General features: G+C 46.8%; 1 non-coding gene and 1 pseudogene across 1 annotated transcript; both read left to right on the forward strand.

The window, feature by feature from the left end:
• The first annotated feature begins 1170 nt into the window (after positions 1–1170).
• On the forward strand, positions 1171–1342 carry LOC139531071 (U2 spliceosomal RNA; annotated as a pseudogene).
• Positions 1343–1635: 293 nt separating this feature from the next.
• Positions 1636–1752, forward strand: LOC139531158 (U5 spliceosomal RNA). The gene has a single exon (XR_011666265.1). It is a non-coding gene; the product is annotated as a U5 spliceosomal RNA (small nuclear RNA).
• Positions 1753–13541: the final 11789 nt, after the last annotated feature.

The raw sequence follows: 13541 nt of genomic DNA on the forward strand, positions 1-13541 counted from the left end.
CAGCCGCTATACAGCGTTACATCTCACTCTTGCCACCTCCCCGGTCAACAACAAGACTCAGGCCCTCGCAAGGTTCTGGCTGGGATCTTACCTCAGGACCCTGAGGTTGATCCCAGTAGACCTGCGAGCCCCAGTCTCTTTCCTGCTACCCACGCACTACGTCCAGCTCCAGAAGTTTTTAAGACATTTTAAACTGGAAAAAGAAGCAGTCACGGTTTTAACTAAACACCGCTCACTTCTCTCTCTTGTGCTGGATCGGGAACCAGTGTGTCCAGTACGCGGGCTCGCTATAGGCGAGCCCACAACGGTCTGGCGCAACGTGTCCCATCCTGCTCTCCTGAATCGGCATCGGGACCTGTCCTGGATGGTCGCCCACGAGATCCTCCCGGTCAGGGCCGTTATGCACTCACGGGGCATGGCGAGGACATCCGCGTGCCCCCGACCAGGCTGCGGCCAAGAGGAGTCGGTGAGGCACCTGCTCTGAGAGTGCAGAGCTGCCAGGGACCTGTGGAAGGAAGCAGGCCCCCTGATCACTCCGTGCCAGCAGGGGAGGACCTAACACCTCAGCTCGTGCTTTACGGGGTGGGCCGAAGGCCTATTCCATCAAAGGCCTTCACCAAGTTCTGGCCCACCCTCACGTGCTTGAAGGAAGCACTGTGGTCCTCCCGTAACCTGCTAGTAGCGAAAAGTGTAGAGACCACCCCCCAGGCAGTGGCCATGGTAGCCACGGAAGCCCTGGGGTGGTACGGAAGGAAGGGGGCCTCGACCCCAGGCGAAGGGTCCCCCACAACACCCTAGGTCCCGGCGGCCACGGCCTGACAGCGCTGCGGCGCCTAGGGGAGGGATCTCCTCTGGGCCCCGAAGGATGGGACGATGGTTTATTCAGAGGAGCAGGATGAGGCGAGTTTGATAAGGACTCACCCCGCTCCTGTACAGACAGCCTTTTAGCAAAGTGACTTTTTAACATGTTTTTTCATGTCTTAAAAAACATTTTACCTTTGTTAGATCATTAGTGCACATTTTAAATGGCTTTTACAGATTTGAGGTTTTTACAAGAAAAGTACTTTTATTCACGGTTGTTTTCATTGGTTTTAACAACTTGTAAATGTAACTTTCAAATGCTGTGTTTTATGCTTTATTGCCGTTTTTATGTGTATGAAATGTGTAAATAAAACTTTCCCCAAAAAAATCTGTTCTTATCAGTTTAATATCTGATACGTCCCCCATCGGGGGACTACATATTAAATGGATTTTTCGAACAGGGAGTCGGAGATGGGGCTTGCTCCGTCCGCTCCACGCATCGACCCGGTATTGCAGTACCTCCGGGAACGGTGCAACACATTTCTCCCGTTGTCAAGGAAAGAAAATACACAAAGCTATATAAACAGCTGGCAGAAGTAGAAGAAGAAAAGGAAAGAAAAAACATCCAAAGTGAAAGTAGGGCGAAGCGCTCTTCATGGGTTCCCCCGTTTCCCGCCAAAAAACGTTGGTCAGGATAGAGTGAGTGAGTGAGTCTGACTTTTTACCCACAGCCCTGGAAAAGTTGGCAGAGTGGGTTCGGTGACCACCCACCCGCGAGATGCCAGCCTAGTAGTGCACAGAGTGTGTCTCGGGCCCCGACCTCTGACTTCCATACGACTCTGGTTTCTCTTCATTACACACAAGCCTTTCGCCTTTTACTAAAGACTTCCGTGGACAGGAACACTTACGAGTTCAAAGTATTTTTGGAAGGGCTTTGCTTATGGCAGAGCCCGGTATATCTTGTTTCAAGAGAAATGGACAGAGTTGACACCCACCGCCGACACTTTTTGCTCAGGCGTTTGACTTCAATCGGGCCGACCGATCGATCGACCGGTGTATTTTTCCACTCAAAGTAGTCGCTCGGGCAATTGAGTTCAAGCCCGACGACGACGACTGGCGTATTTGCAGGGCTTTGAACAAATAATCGCACCAGGCGTAAAGAGCTAGTGACTTAAAGCCGCATTGGCGACTTTTTAAACAAAACACCTTCCTGCCTGTCACCAGGGAAACGTTGGGTGGGAAGGAGCCAACTTTTGCCAAACCATTGAGGTCTGCCGAGACCCCCGGGTGCCCGGCGGGCGCAGGGGTCAATTTGTGGGTTATTGCTTCTCTGCCTTTTGGCTCAGTTCAAGCTTGGTACCGAGGTGCCCCAAAGCCCACTGAGTCAGGAGGTCGAAGCAAGACAGGAGGGAAGAGAACATTTATTACGAGGATTTGAAATAATTTTTTGTTTTTTCTTTTTTGCTGTTCTTTGGCTTCTTGGGAAGAGAGCTTTTTTTGGTTTAAAAAAATGGAGCAGCAAAGAACGAGCAGGACGGTACCAGGGATTGGATTGGCAAACACGGTGAGGTTTTCATGGATTGACAAGGAGATGGAGCCGTGGGGAAGAGAGACATTTGGGAGGACCGTACTGATGGGATACCTGAAACTGCAGGTAAAAGATGTTTTGTGCCTTCAGGGCAACCCGATGGAGAAGGCGTACGATGTGACGTTTCACTCAGAAGAGAAGCACGATGGGATTATGAAGACGGTGAGGGAAGGGAAAGGAGAGAGACCCCTGTGCCATTACGCGGTGACCAGCCTGGCAAGGAACAATTTCAGGGTGGTCACCGTAAACATGTACAATCCGCATGTGAAGGATGAGGAGGTGAGGGCCTTTCTGGGGAGATATGTAGACAACGTATCCTCAGTGAGGCACCTCAGGGACTCCCTGGGTTTCTCTACCTCCATCCTCCAGCGATGTTCTCCCTGGGGGCTGACAGGGGGACATTATTTTATGCCCGTCAGCCTCCGTTCTGTAGGCGTTGTATGGCCTACGGACATATACTGGCCTCGTGCAATACCCGAAAGTGCAGGTTCTGTGGGTCGGGAGAGCACGAGGCCAAGGATTGTGACGAGCCCAAGGCTTGCCACGGGTGTGGATTGTCAACACACCTGTGGCGTGATTGCCCGGCTCGTCAAAGGTCGTACGCGTCTGCAGCTGGAGGGGGAACGGGGGATGGGGGGAGAAGAGAAGAGAAAGGAAGGATGCGGATGACAGTAATGGCACAGGGGAAAAGACGGCACGGGAAGAGGATGGAAGGAAGAAGGCTACGAAAGGAGAGAGGAGAAGAGAAGAGAAGGCGAAGGAGGTGGAAGGTGAGGAGGCGGAAGAAGGTGACGGAGCGAAGAAGAAGAAGGCGGGGACAGTGGAGAAAGAGGAGGTGGAGGACGGAACGATGAAGGAGTGGGGGAGCACCCTGGTGGAAGAGATGGTGGATGGGCTGGTGGGGATGGGGGACGAAGTCACCCCTTTGCCGTCATCTCCGAAGAGGACAGGGAAGAGGAGAGTGAGCTTGGAGGACGGAGAGGGTGAGGTGGGGGGGGGGGGAGGCTAAGCGAGGGACGGGGGAGGGAAGAAGATTTTCGATGGTCTCGCTGTTTTCCTCAGCCCCTAATAATTTTGGTGGAGGGTATTTCACAGGGTGAGGATCGGGGTTGTCTATCTGGGGGGGGATCTCAACTCCTGTTTGGGGAGATGGGGTCCCCTATTCTCAGCCCAGAGGCCTACAGGGAGGGAGGGTTGGAGGGTGTTGGTGGGGAACCCAGGATGCAGGGCACTCCAATGCCTAACACCATGCCTGCATCCTGGATTGGAGTCATGGAGGACGGGGGGACGTCAGGAGAGGAGAGGACGTCCCTGCCGGATGAAATGGAGCAGGGGAGCATCGGGTGAGTCTCCTGTTTTTTGTTGGTTTGGGTTTATTTGTTGAGGGTTTGTTTTTTAATTATTAATGAATATTTCTGTTAAGTTGTTTAGTTTAAATGTAAGGGGTTTGAGGGATTATGTTAAGAGGGCGGTTTTTTGTTTTTTGGAGGGAGTGGGTTTTGATGTTTGTTTTTTACAGGAGGTTCACCTGAGGGATGGTGGGGATGTGTGTAGATTTAGGAGGGAGTGGGACAAGGGGGAGTCATTTGAGTATAGGGGGGGTGCAATCGACAGGGGTAGGGATTTTGTTTCGGAATAGGGAGGTGAAGGTAGAGAGCACTTTTGTTGTAATGCAGGGGAGGGTTTTGGGGGTAGACGTCACTTTGAGGGGTATTAGATATAGGTTATTTGGGGTGTATGGGCCACAGGTGGCGGCAGATGGTGGACTGTCTGGCGCCCGTGTGTGTTACAAATAGGCACTTGGTGATAGGTGATTTTAATATAGATTTAGGGGTAGGAGGGGATAGCAGTGCAGGGGCCATCACCGGGCTAATGGCTTGCCATGGTTGAAGATAGAGGTCTGCCTGTCTCTCGGACATTCGTTTTCCGTTTGATAAAATGTAAAAATGTTGGTAATTTTTCCGCTGTCCCGGTAAATTCCACCAGATGGCTAATGGGATCTTATTGCAAATATACAAAACATCAATCACAACATGGCCATTTCTCCTAAACGGAAAAGACTTTGAAGATGAAACTTGGTGAGCATAGGATTGGACTAATGGGCTGTTAGCCCAGAAACAAGATGGCGTCGAGAACTCATCGCTTTTTGAGTTTTGGGCGGCCAGTTTTCTGGGATCAAAGGTCAAAAATGAAAATAGAGCGCTAATTTGACCGCTTCACGTCAAAGTACATGAACCTACGGTGTCAGGAAAAAAAGAACCAGCCCTTTATTTATCGTAATTTAAGATAAATCGTACAATTGGTGATGCTCAAAGAAATGTGTTTTTTCCCCAAAAAAGTTAGATCCAATTGCGGCGTGTTCTGACGAATCCGTTAAGGTGGGTTTCAGAGCTCTGCGAGATTTCTGTGATTTTCTGAAATAACACACACTCATTCAACCCTCTGTAAATCAGTAATTTCGTCACAAAGACTTAACTCAATATTCTGTAAGAATCTACCCCAAGGAGGATATGTATTCACTTTCAGCTTCCTGTGTCAACCGGAAGTGCCTTAAATTGAGGTCATAGGCGCTGTTTCGAAGGGTTAGTCTAAAATGTTTTTTTTTTTTGATAAGGTGTGTTTATCGGGGGATCAGGAAGACCTGTGAGGGCCCCAATTCAAATTATAAGCTGAGGGAAAATTGTGCCTCAAAGGTCAAGAGGGTGATGCAATTTTTGAACTCCATGGCGAAGAATGAGACCTACCAGTCCTCTCTCATTTTTCTGACAGACCATGACAAAATAAGGAAGTAAGCAGAGTTCTTTCTTTCTCTTTAGTCTCACAAGCATTAATTAACAATACAGTATTTGATTGTGTGTGTGTTTTAGATGGGTTCAATTCCATCACCACAGTCAACCACTACACCTTGACTATTGGCGCATTTCTTAAATATACCGAGGAGACCCCTCCACCTGCCTGCCGGCTGACCGTAAACCAATGGAAGGGGATCAACCGGTTTATGAAGGGCATTAAACAACCAGTTTCCCTTCACCAGGTAAAGGTGAAAGACAACAAGGAAGGCAAGGTGGTGTCCAAAAAGAGCCTGCTGGAGTGCCAGTCTCTTGCCAAGGCAAAAATACCTCAAGTGCTGAGTAAGTTTTTCTCAATCTGTGATGTCACTGTTTATACACACTTATAGATGTCAGAGATGTATAGAGTGCATTATGGAGTGGGATTATGAAGCTGCCTTTTTATATTTTCATGTTCCCACAGAAACATTGGAAAAAAACAAGGACACAGGAATCAGTAATGGTTTTATGGGTACCTGTGTGCCTACATATACGGCCACAGACTAGGCCTGTATAAAAACATGTTGGTGAAAGAGGCGGAGGAGGCAAAACGTGACCAGTCTGGGGTGTATCTGATCAATGTCAGTCTATAAAATACAGCTGGCTGTGTTTATTGGTTGGTTATTTTTGGAAACAATTGCAGTCGCCGGAGCGTAATGTGTATTTTTGTGTTTTTTTTTCTGTTCAATTTCTATTAGGTGGGGGAACACACAACTAATCGAGAGTATGGCATGGTCCAGATGTCGCTGACGAAGGAGGAGTACAGTTGGTTTTCAGACTTCCTGAAATTCAAGCACTGTCTCTCAGGGGGAAAGAAGGCCCAGCACTTGTTTTTCAATTCCACAAACACTCAGCTGAAGAACCTGCCTGCCTACCTGAGGGAGGTGTGGAAGGAGATGGGTCTGTCCGAAAGTCCTTCCTTCACTGACCTGCGGACCTCCATTGTCACTCATGTAGGTCAGATTAGATAGGAATCTAATTATTGTAAGGTCCTATTCTACTGTTGTCTGAAGTAATATCAATAAAATGATATGTGTGTGTGTGTGTGTGGGTCTTACAGGTAAAAAAACATGCTCCCGAAGATTGACAGGGAAAGGGTGGCCAACTTCATGTGCTACAACATCCAGACGGCAGACTAATTTTATGCCATCAATTTAAATCCATCCTAAGCCAATGAAACCAGGGCACTCTTTGAGGCTGCACTGAATGGGGAAGACACCACAGTCGCCGCAGAGAACCAGCCCTCCACCTCAGGAAAAAGAAAGCGGAAGGTGAGAGGACGCCTCCCTCTCCGAGGGGAGCACCACCCCTGAAGAGACCAAGGTGATGTACCAGGAGCCTGGCACGTCCGCCGGGGACTCGGAGGAGGAAGGTGAGGAACAGACGGCCAGACAACCTCCAGTAAGATCAGCTATTCTGACAGGACACATTCAATTATCAAAATGTACTTGTAAACTATGTAACAGTCAAGTGTGAATTTTGAAATATCTAATTTCTTGTTTGCTCTGTCAGAAGACACCCTCCAAGGTGACCAATCCTCAGGTGGAGATGGAACTTGCCCCAAAGAGGAAGCAGACGATCTTCAGGCACCGCATGGTGGTCGCCATCAGCCCCATGCTAGTCTCACCCCTCAAAGTGAAGATCAAGTCGCACCACCACTCCCCCATTGAAAGGTATGCACCAACTTAACTCAAATATAGTCAGACTAAAAAATGCCATTGCCTCAAGGAGGTTAAAGCTGCAGGAGAAGGTGCAAAAGGAAGGAGGGTAGCCCTGATGCAGCTCGAAGGAAGGGGAGCCGACCAACAACAGGACTTCCTCGTCTGAATACTCATATAGATTCTCACATTTACGCTGTTCTGATTTTGTTTGGTGTGGTTTTCTATTTTGGTGTGCTTGTTTAGATTTTTGTTAAATTTTCTATTTTGGTGTTCTTGTTCAGATTTTAGAAGAGTAACGTGTGTGATTCTTTATAATGTAAAGGTTTGTTCTGTTTTATTAAATAACTATTTGAGTAATTATTTGTGTTGTGCTTTTTTAAGGTTTGTATTTAGTTTGTCACTTAATTTGTAAGTGTTGAACTTTCACTGCCTTGTGTTATTGTCTGTGAAGGTTGGAAAAAATATTTTGGCTTTATTGGCATGGGAATCATATGTTAACATTGCCAAAGCAAATGAAGTAGATAATAAACAAAAGTGAAATAAACAATAAAGTCCTGCTGTAGACTGTAGTACTGCTGTTCAGGAAGCACAATTTGTACTAGAAACTTAGACACACTGAAAAATAACTAATGGCATCACCGTAATCTCTAGGCCGTGCAGAGTTCAACAAGACGCCCCTCTTGCTTGCTCTGAGCGCAGCGACCGTGAAAAAAAGCAGGCCCAAAATGAAGCCTGTCCCTAATTTCAGGTGCTTTTGGGGGACAGCGGTGTAACCGTTAGAGTTAGAAGGACAATTCAACCACAGGAATGTTCCTAAGGTCCTCCCGATTTGCAAGCCTAACCTTGACCGTGTGGCATTAACCCTTAATCGGAAGGTCGACGACATCCGATCCTCGTTTGCTAAGTCAAACGACACCGCTGGTTCTGCTCACACTGCCCTACCCTGTGCTTTGACCTCTTTCTCCCCTCTCTCTCCAGATGAAATCTCGCGTCTTGTGACGGCCGGCCGCCCAACAACCTGCCCGCTTGACCCTATCCCCTCCTCTCTTCTCCAGACCATTTCCGGAGACCTTCTCCCTTACCTCACCTCGCTCATCAACTCATCCTTGACCGCTGGCTACGTCCCTTCCGTCTTCAAGAGAGCGAGAGTTGCACCCCTTCTGAAAAAACCTACACTCGATCCCTCCGATGTCAACAACTACAGACCAGTATCCCTTCTTTCTTTTCTCTCCAAAACTCTTGAACGTGCCGTCCTTGGCCAGCTCTCCTGCTATCTCTCTCAGAATGACCTTCTTGATCCAAATCAGTCAGGTTTCAAGACTAGTCATTCAACTGAGACTGCTCTTCTCTGTGTCACGGAGGCGCTCCGCACTGCAAAAGCTAACTCTCTCTCCTCTGCTCTCATCCTTCTAGACCTATCGGCTGCCTTTGATACTGTGAACCATCAGATCCTCCTCTCCACCCTCTCCGAGTTGGGCATCTCCGGCGCGGCCCACGCTTGGATTGCGTCCTACCTGACAGGTCGCTCCTACCAGGTGGCGTGGCGAGAATCTGTCTCCGCACCACGTGCTCTCACCACTGGTGTCCCCCAGGGCTCTGTTCTAGGCCCTCTCCTATTCTCGCTATACACCAAGTCACTTGGCTCTGTCATATCCTCACATGGTCTCTCCTATCATTGCTATGCAGACGACACACAATTAATCTTCTCCTTTCCCCCTTCTGATAACCAGGTGGCGAATCGCATCTCTGCATGTCTGGCAGACATATCAGTGTGGATGACGGATCACCACCTCAAGCTGAACCTCGGCAAGACAGAGCTGCTCTTCCTCCCGGGGAAGGACTGCCCGTTCCATGATCTCGCCATCACGGTTGACAACTCCATTGTGTCCTCCTCCCAGAGTGCTAAGAACCTTGGCGTGATCCTGGACAACACCCTGTCGTTCTCAACTAACATCAAGGCGGTGACCCGTTCCTGTAGGTTCATGCTCTACAACATTCGCAGAGTACGACCCTGCCTCACACAAGAAGCGGCGCAGGTCCTAATCCAGGCACTTGTCATCTCCCGTCTGGATTACTGCAACTCGCTGTTGGCTGGGCTCCCTGCCTGTGCCATTAAACCCCTACAACTCATCCAGAACGCCGCAGCCCGTCTGGTGTTCAACCTTCCCAAGTTCTCTCACGTCACCCCGCTCCTCCGCTCTCTCCACTGGCTTCCAGTTGAAGCTCGCATCCGCTACAAGACCATGGTGCTTGCCTACGGAGCTGTGAGGGGAACGGCACCTCCGTACCTTCAGGCTCTGATCAGGCCCTACACCCAAACAAGGGCACTGCGTTCATCCACCTCTGGCCTGCTCGCCTCCCTACCTCTGAGGAAGTACAGTTCCCGCTCAGCCCAGTCAAAACTGTTCGCTGCTCTGGCACCCCAATGGTGGAACAAACTCCCTCACGACGCCAGGTCAGCGGAGTCAATCACCACCTTCCGGAGACACCTGAAACCCCACCTCTTTAAGGAATACCTAGGATAGGATAAAGTAATCCCTCTAACCCCCCCCCCCCCCCCCCCTTAAAAGAGTTAGATGCACTATTGTATAGTGGTTGTTCCACTGGATATCATAAGGTGAATGCACCAATTTGTAAGTCGCTCTGGATAAGAGCGTCTGCTAAATGACTTAAATGTAAATGTAAATACACATAGTTAGCAGATGTTAATGCAAGTGTAGCGAAATGCTTGTGCTTCTCGTTCCGACCATACAGTAATATCTAACAAGTAATCTAACAATTTCATAACAACTACCTTATACACACACGTGTATTGGCATAGGCAGTAGATGGTATAGAGAGTACAGTATAGATAAACATCTTGTTAATCTACCCATTGTGTCCGATTTTTTAAATGTTTTACAGCGAAAACACAACATATATTTATGTTAGATCACCACCAAATCCAAAAAACACACAGCCATTTTTCCCAGCCAAAGATAGTCACAAAAGCAGAAATAGAGATAAAATTAATCACTAACCTTTCATAATCTTCATCAGATGACACTCATAGGACATTATGTTACACAATACATTTATGTTTTTTTCGATAATGTGCATATTTATATCCACAAATCTCGGTTTACATTGGCGCCATGTTCAGAAATGCCTCCAAAATATCCGGAGTAATTACAGAGAGCCACGTCAAATAACAGAAATACTCATCATAAACTTTGATGAAAGATACATGTTTTACATATAATTAAAGATACACTTAGGGTCTAACCAGGAGGCCGTTCTCCTTGCCGAGGAGGCCAGCTGAGTCTCGACTCTCATGTTCACATACATAGGAGCCAGCCAGTTAAGCACCTGGGGGCAGAAACAGTTCAACCACGGGAACTTGTTGCGTATACTCTTAGAAATCGTGGGCCTTAAACAACTCCGTATGGTAACCTGGTTGGTCCCCGGCCTGATTATCACCAGGTACGCGGCGGACCGCTATGCCATGCTTGGGTAAGTGAGCGAGAACATCACCCACGTCAGCCACAGCTGCGTGTTGTATCGCCACAAGGTGGTCTGGTCTAGAATGTTGTTGTTACTGGTCTTGAACTCCTACTGCGCTATGTTGTCCTTTACAGTGTCGTGGGCCACTAGGTCCACCTCGGTGTAGAAGCCTCATGTGTCGCGGATGGACTTGCAGCGTCGTGTACAGCCATTTCGGTACGTGTAGGATCTGGGTTCACCGAACCTATCGGGCGTGGGCACACCGGCAACCTTGAGGCCTACACAAATGGGAGTCAGGCGCAGAGCCTTGAGCTGCGTGAGAATGAGGCGAGAAATGGGGCCCACGTCACGCATTGTCTTCTTTCCATTGAACATGTCCTTGCACTGCGTGTCTACCGCAACGCCTATACTGGTGGACATATGGCTCCTGTCCCACAGGCGTCTGCAGGCTTCTGGAGACAGGGCTTTAGACCTGAACAGTTGCAGCAGCGCTTCCTTGAACGCCGAGCCCTTGGACTCGGGCACAGGTTTCTTACGTAATCAGGGACCCACTTGAGCGAGCTCTCCGGGTTAGCAGTCAGGTCCTTGTCAACCCTCGTGAACAGATCCATGCTTATCATGTTGTGATCGGATGAGCGCTTCCTGTAGCACATGATAGAATCTAGGCTTTTGGTGATACCCTGAACCTTGTACCAACGGTGGTCGGCTGTAGACTTCGCACACGGCGCACCGCGTGAGCCTCGGAACTCGATCACAGGGTCTTGGAGCTTCATTGTATTAAATGTTCTAGAATTGTTAGGTTGCTGTGATAACCGGATCCCTTTGAGAGAAACAGAAATGGCATCGTTAAGTTACTCCTAGTGTCGCAACGTGAGTAAATAAGGCAGGACAACCCAAAAAGGGGGAAACAAGGACTCAGGGACCCCCCACAAAAGATATGAATCGCAGAAACTGAGCCTGGGAGGCTTCGAGCCTCTGATATCCACGAGCAAGGATCTGTTTAACCTGATGAGGACAGAGGGCGCTGTTTTCACTTTGGGGGAAATTCGTGCCCAATTTAAACGGCCTCGTACTCAATTCTTGCTTGTACAATATGCATATTATTATTACTATTGGATAGAAAACACTCCCTAGTTTCTAAAACCGTTTGAATTTTGTCTGTGAGTAAAACAGAACTCATTTGGCAGCACACTTTCTGACCAGGAATTGGAAAGTCTGAAAATGATGCTTTGTTCAAGGGCCTGCCTATAAATGGGCATGATACGTATGAGTATACATGCACGTCATACACCTTCCCCTAGATGTCAAGAGGAAGTGAGAGAAGAAATGAAGTGTTTATCTTGGTCTGAGGTGGAATAAATCTTCTTGGAATGACGTGTCCGCCATTTCCTGTTTTCTGAAAAGCGCGAAGTTGGACCTGGAATTGCCTTCTGGAAAGCTGTCGTTATAGGCGAATACTATCTTCGGCTTTGATTTTATTTGATACATGTTACAATATCATCGTAAAGTATGTTTTTTCAATATAGTTTTATTAGATTATTGAAATTTTTTCGGGATGTTAGGCGTGTTGCGTTGTCTGTGTTTGTTGACGATGGAGAGCTTCGCGCCACTTGGCCAGTGTGCTTGCTAATTCAAGAGGGAAAAACAATGTTCTAAATCCAAACAACGACTGTTCTGGACAAAGGACCCCTTGTACAACATTCTGATGGAAGATCACCAAAAGTAGGACCCATTTTTTTTTATGCTATTTCATATATCTGTCGAACTGTGTACTAGTAGTTTTGCGCCCAGGTTTTGGCCACTCTCTCGCTATAACGTAAGCCTTATGTCGTAATGAAGATATTTTTAGAATTCTAACACTGCGATTGCATTAAAAACTAGTGTATCTATCATTTCCTATACAACATGTATTTTTTTGTAATGTTTATGAATAGCTATTTGGTCAGAATAGGTGAGAGTCTAATAGAAATATCCGCACATTCTGGGAAAAAGATGCTACGTTAGCATAATGGATAACCACTGATTTCAGCTCTAAATATGCACATTTTCGAACAAAGCATAAGTGTATGTATAACCTGATGTTATAGGACTGTCATCTGAGGAAGGTTAGTGAAAATTAATATATTTTGCTGGTTTATTCGCTAAAGCTAATGTGCCTATTGCTAACGTGCCTTGATGAATGAATGCGGTTGTGTGGTAGGCTATTGTGGTAAGCTAATATAATGCTATATTGTGTTTTCGCTGTAAAACACTTAAAAAACACTTGCTGCTTTTTGTTCTATGTTGCTCTGTCTGTATGCTACGTCTTGCTTGTCCTATGTTGCTATGTCTGTATGCTATGTCTTGTTCTATGTTGCTATTGTCCATATTGTAATTGTTTTTAATAACCTGCCCAGGGACTGCGGTTGAAAATTAGCCGGCTGGCTAAAACCGGCACTTTTACTGAAACGTTGATTAATGTGCACTGTCCCTGTAAAAATAAAATAAATAAATAAATAAATAAATAAAAAATCTGAAATATTGGCTGGATTCACAAGATGTTTGTCTTTAATTTGCTGTACACCATGTATTTTTCAGAAATGTTTTATGAGTATTTGGGTATTTCACGTTGGTCTCTATAATTACTCTGGCTGCTTCGGTGCTATTTCTGACGGTAGCTGTGATGGTAGCAGCAATGTAAAACTGATTTATACCTCAAATATGCAAATTTTTCGAACAAAACATCGATTTTTTGTGTAACATGTTATAGGACTGTCATCTGATGAAGTTGTTTCTTGGTTAGTTTGGTTGGTTCTTGGTTAGTTTGGTTGGTTTCGTGCATGCTACCTGTGCTGTGAAAAATGTCTGTCCTTTTTTGTATTTGGTGGTGAGCTAACATAAATATATGTGGTGTTTTCGCTGTAAAACATTTTAAAAATCGGACATGTTGACTGGATTCACAAGATGTGTATCTTTCATTTGCTGTATTGGACTTGTTAATGTGTGAAAAATAAATATTTCAAAAAAATATTTTTTGAATTTCGCGCTCTGCCTTTTCAGTGGAATGTGGGAGGAGTTCCGCTAGCGGAACGCCGGGGCTAGAAAGGTTAATAATAAAAAATTGGATGTAATAAATGTATCACTAGTCATTTTAAACATACTGTACAGTATGAAAACGATGATTACTTCAAAGAATCTCAA

This window comes from Salvelinus alpinus, chromosome 9 (genome assembly GCF_045679555.1).
Source record: "Salvelinus alpinus chromosome 9, SLU_Salpinus.1, whole genome shotgun sequence".
Taxonomy (NCBI): Eukaryota; Metazoa; Chordata; class Actinopteri; order Salmoniformes; family Salmonidae; genus Salvelinus; species Salvelinus alpinus.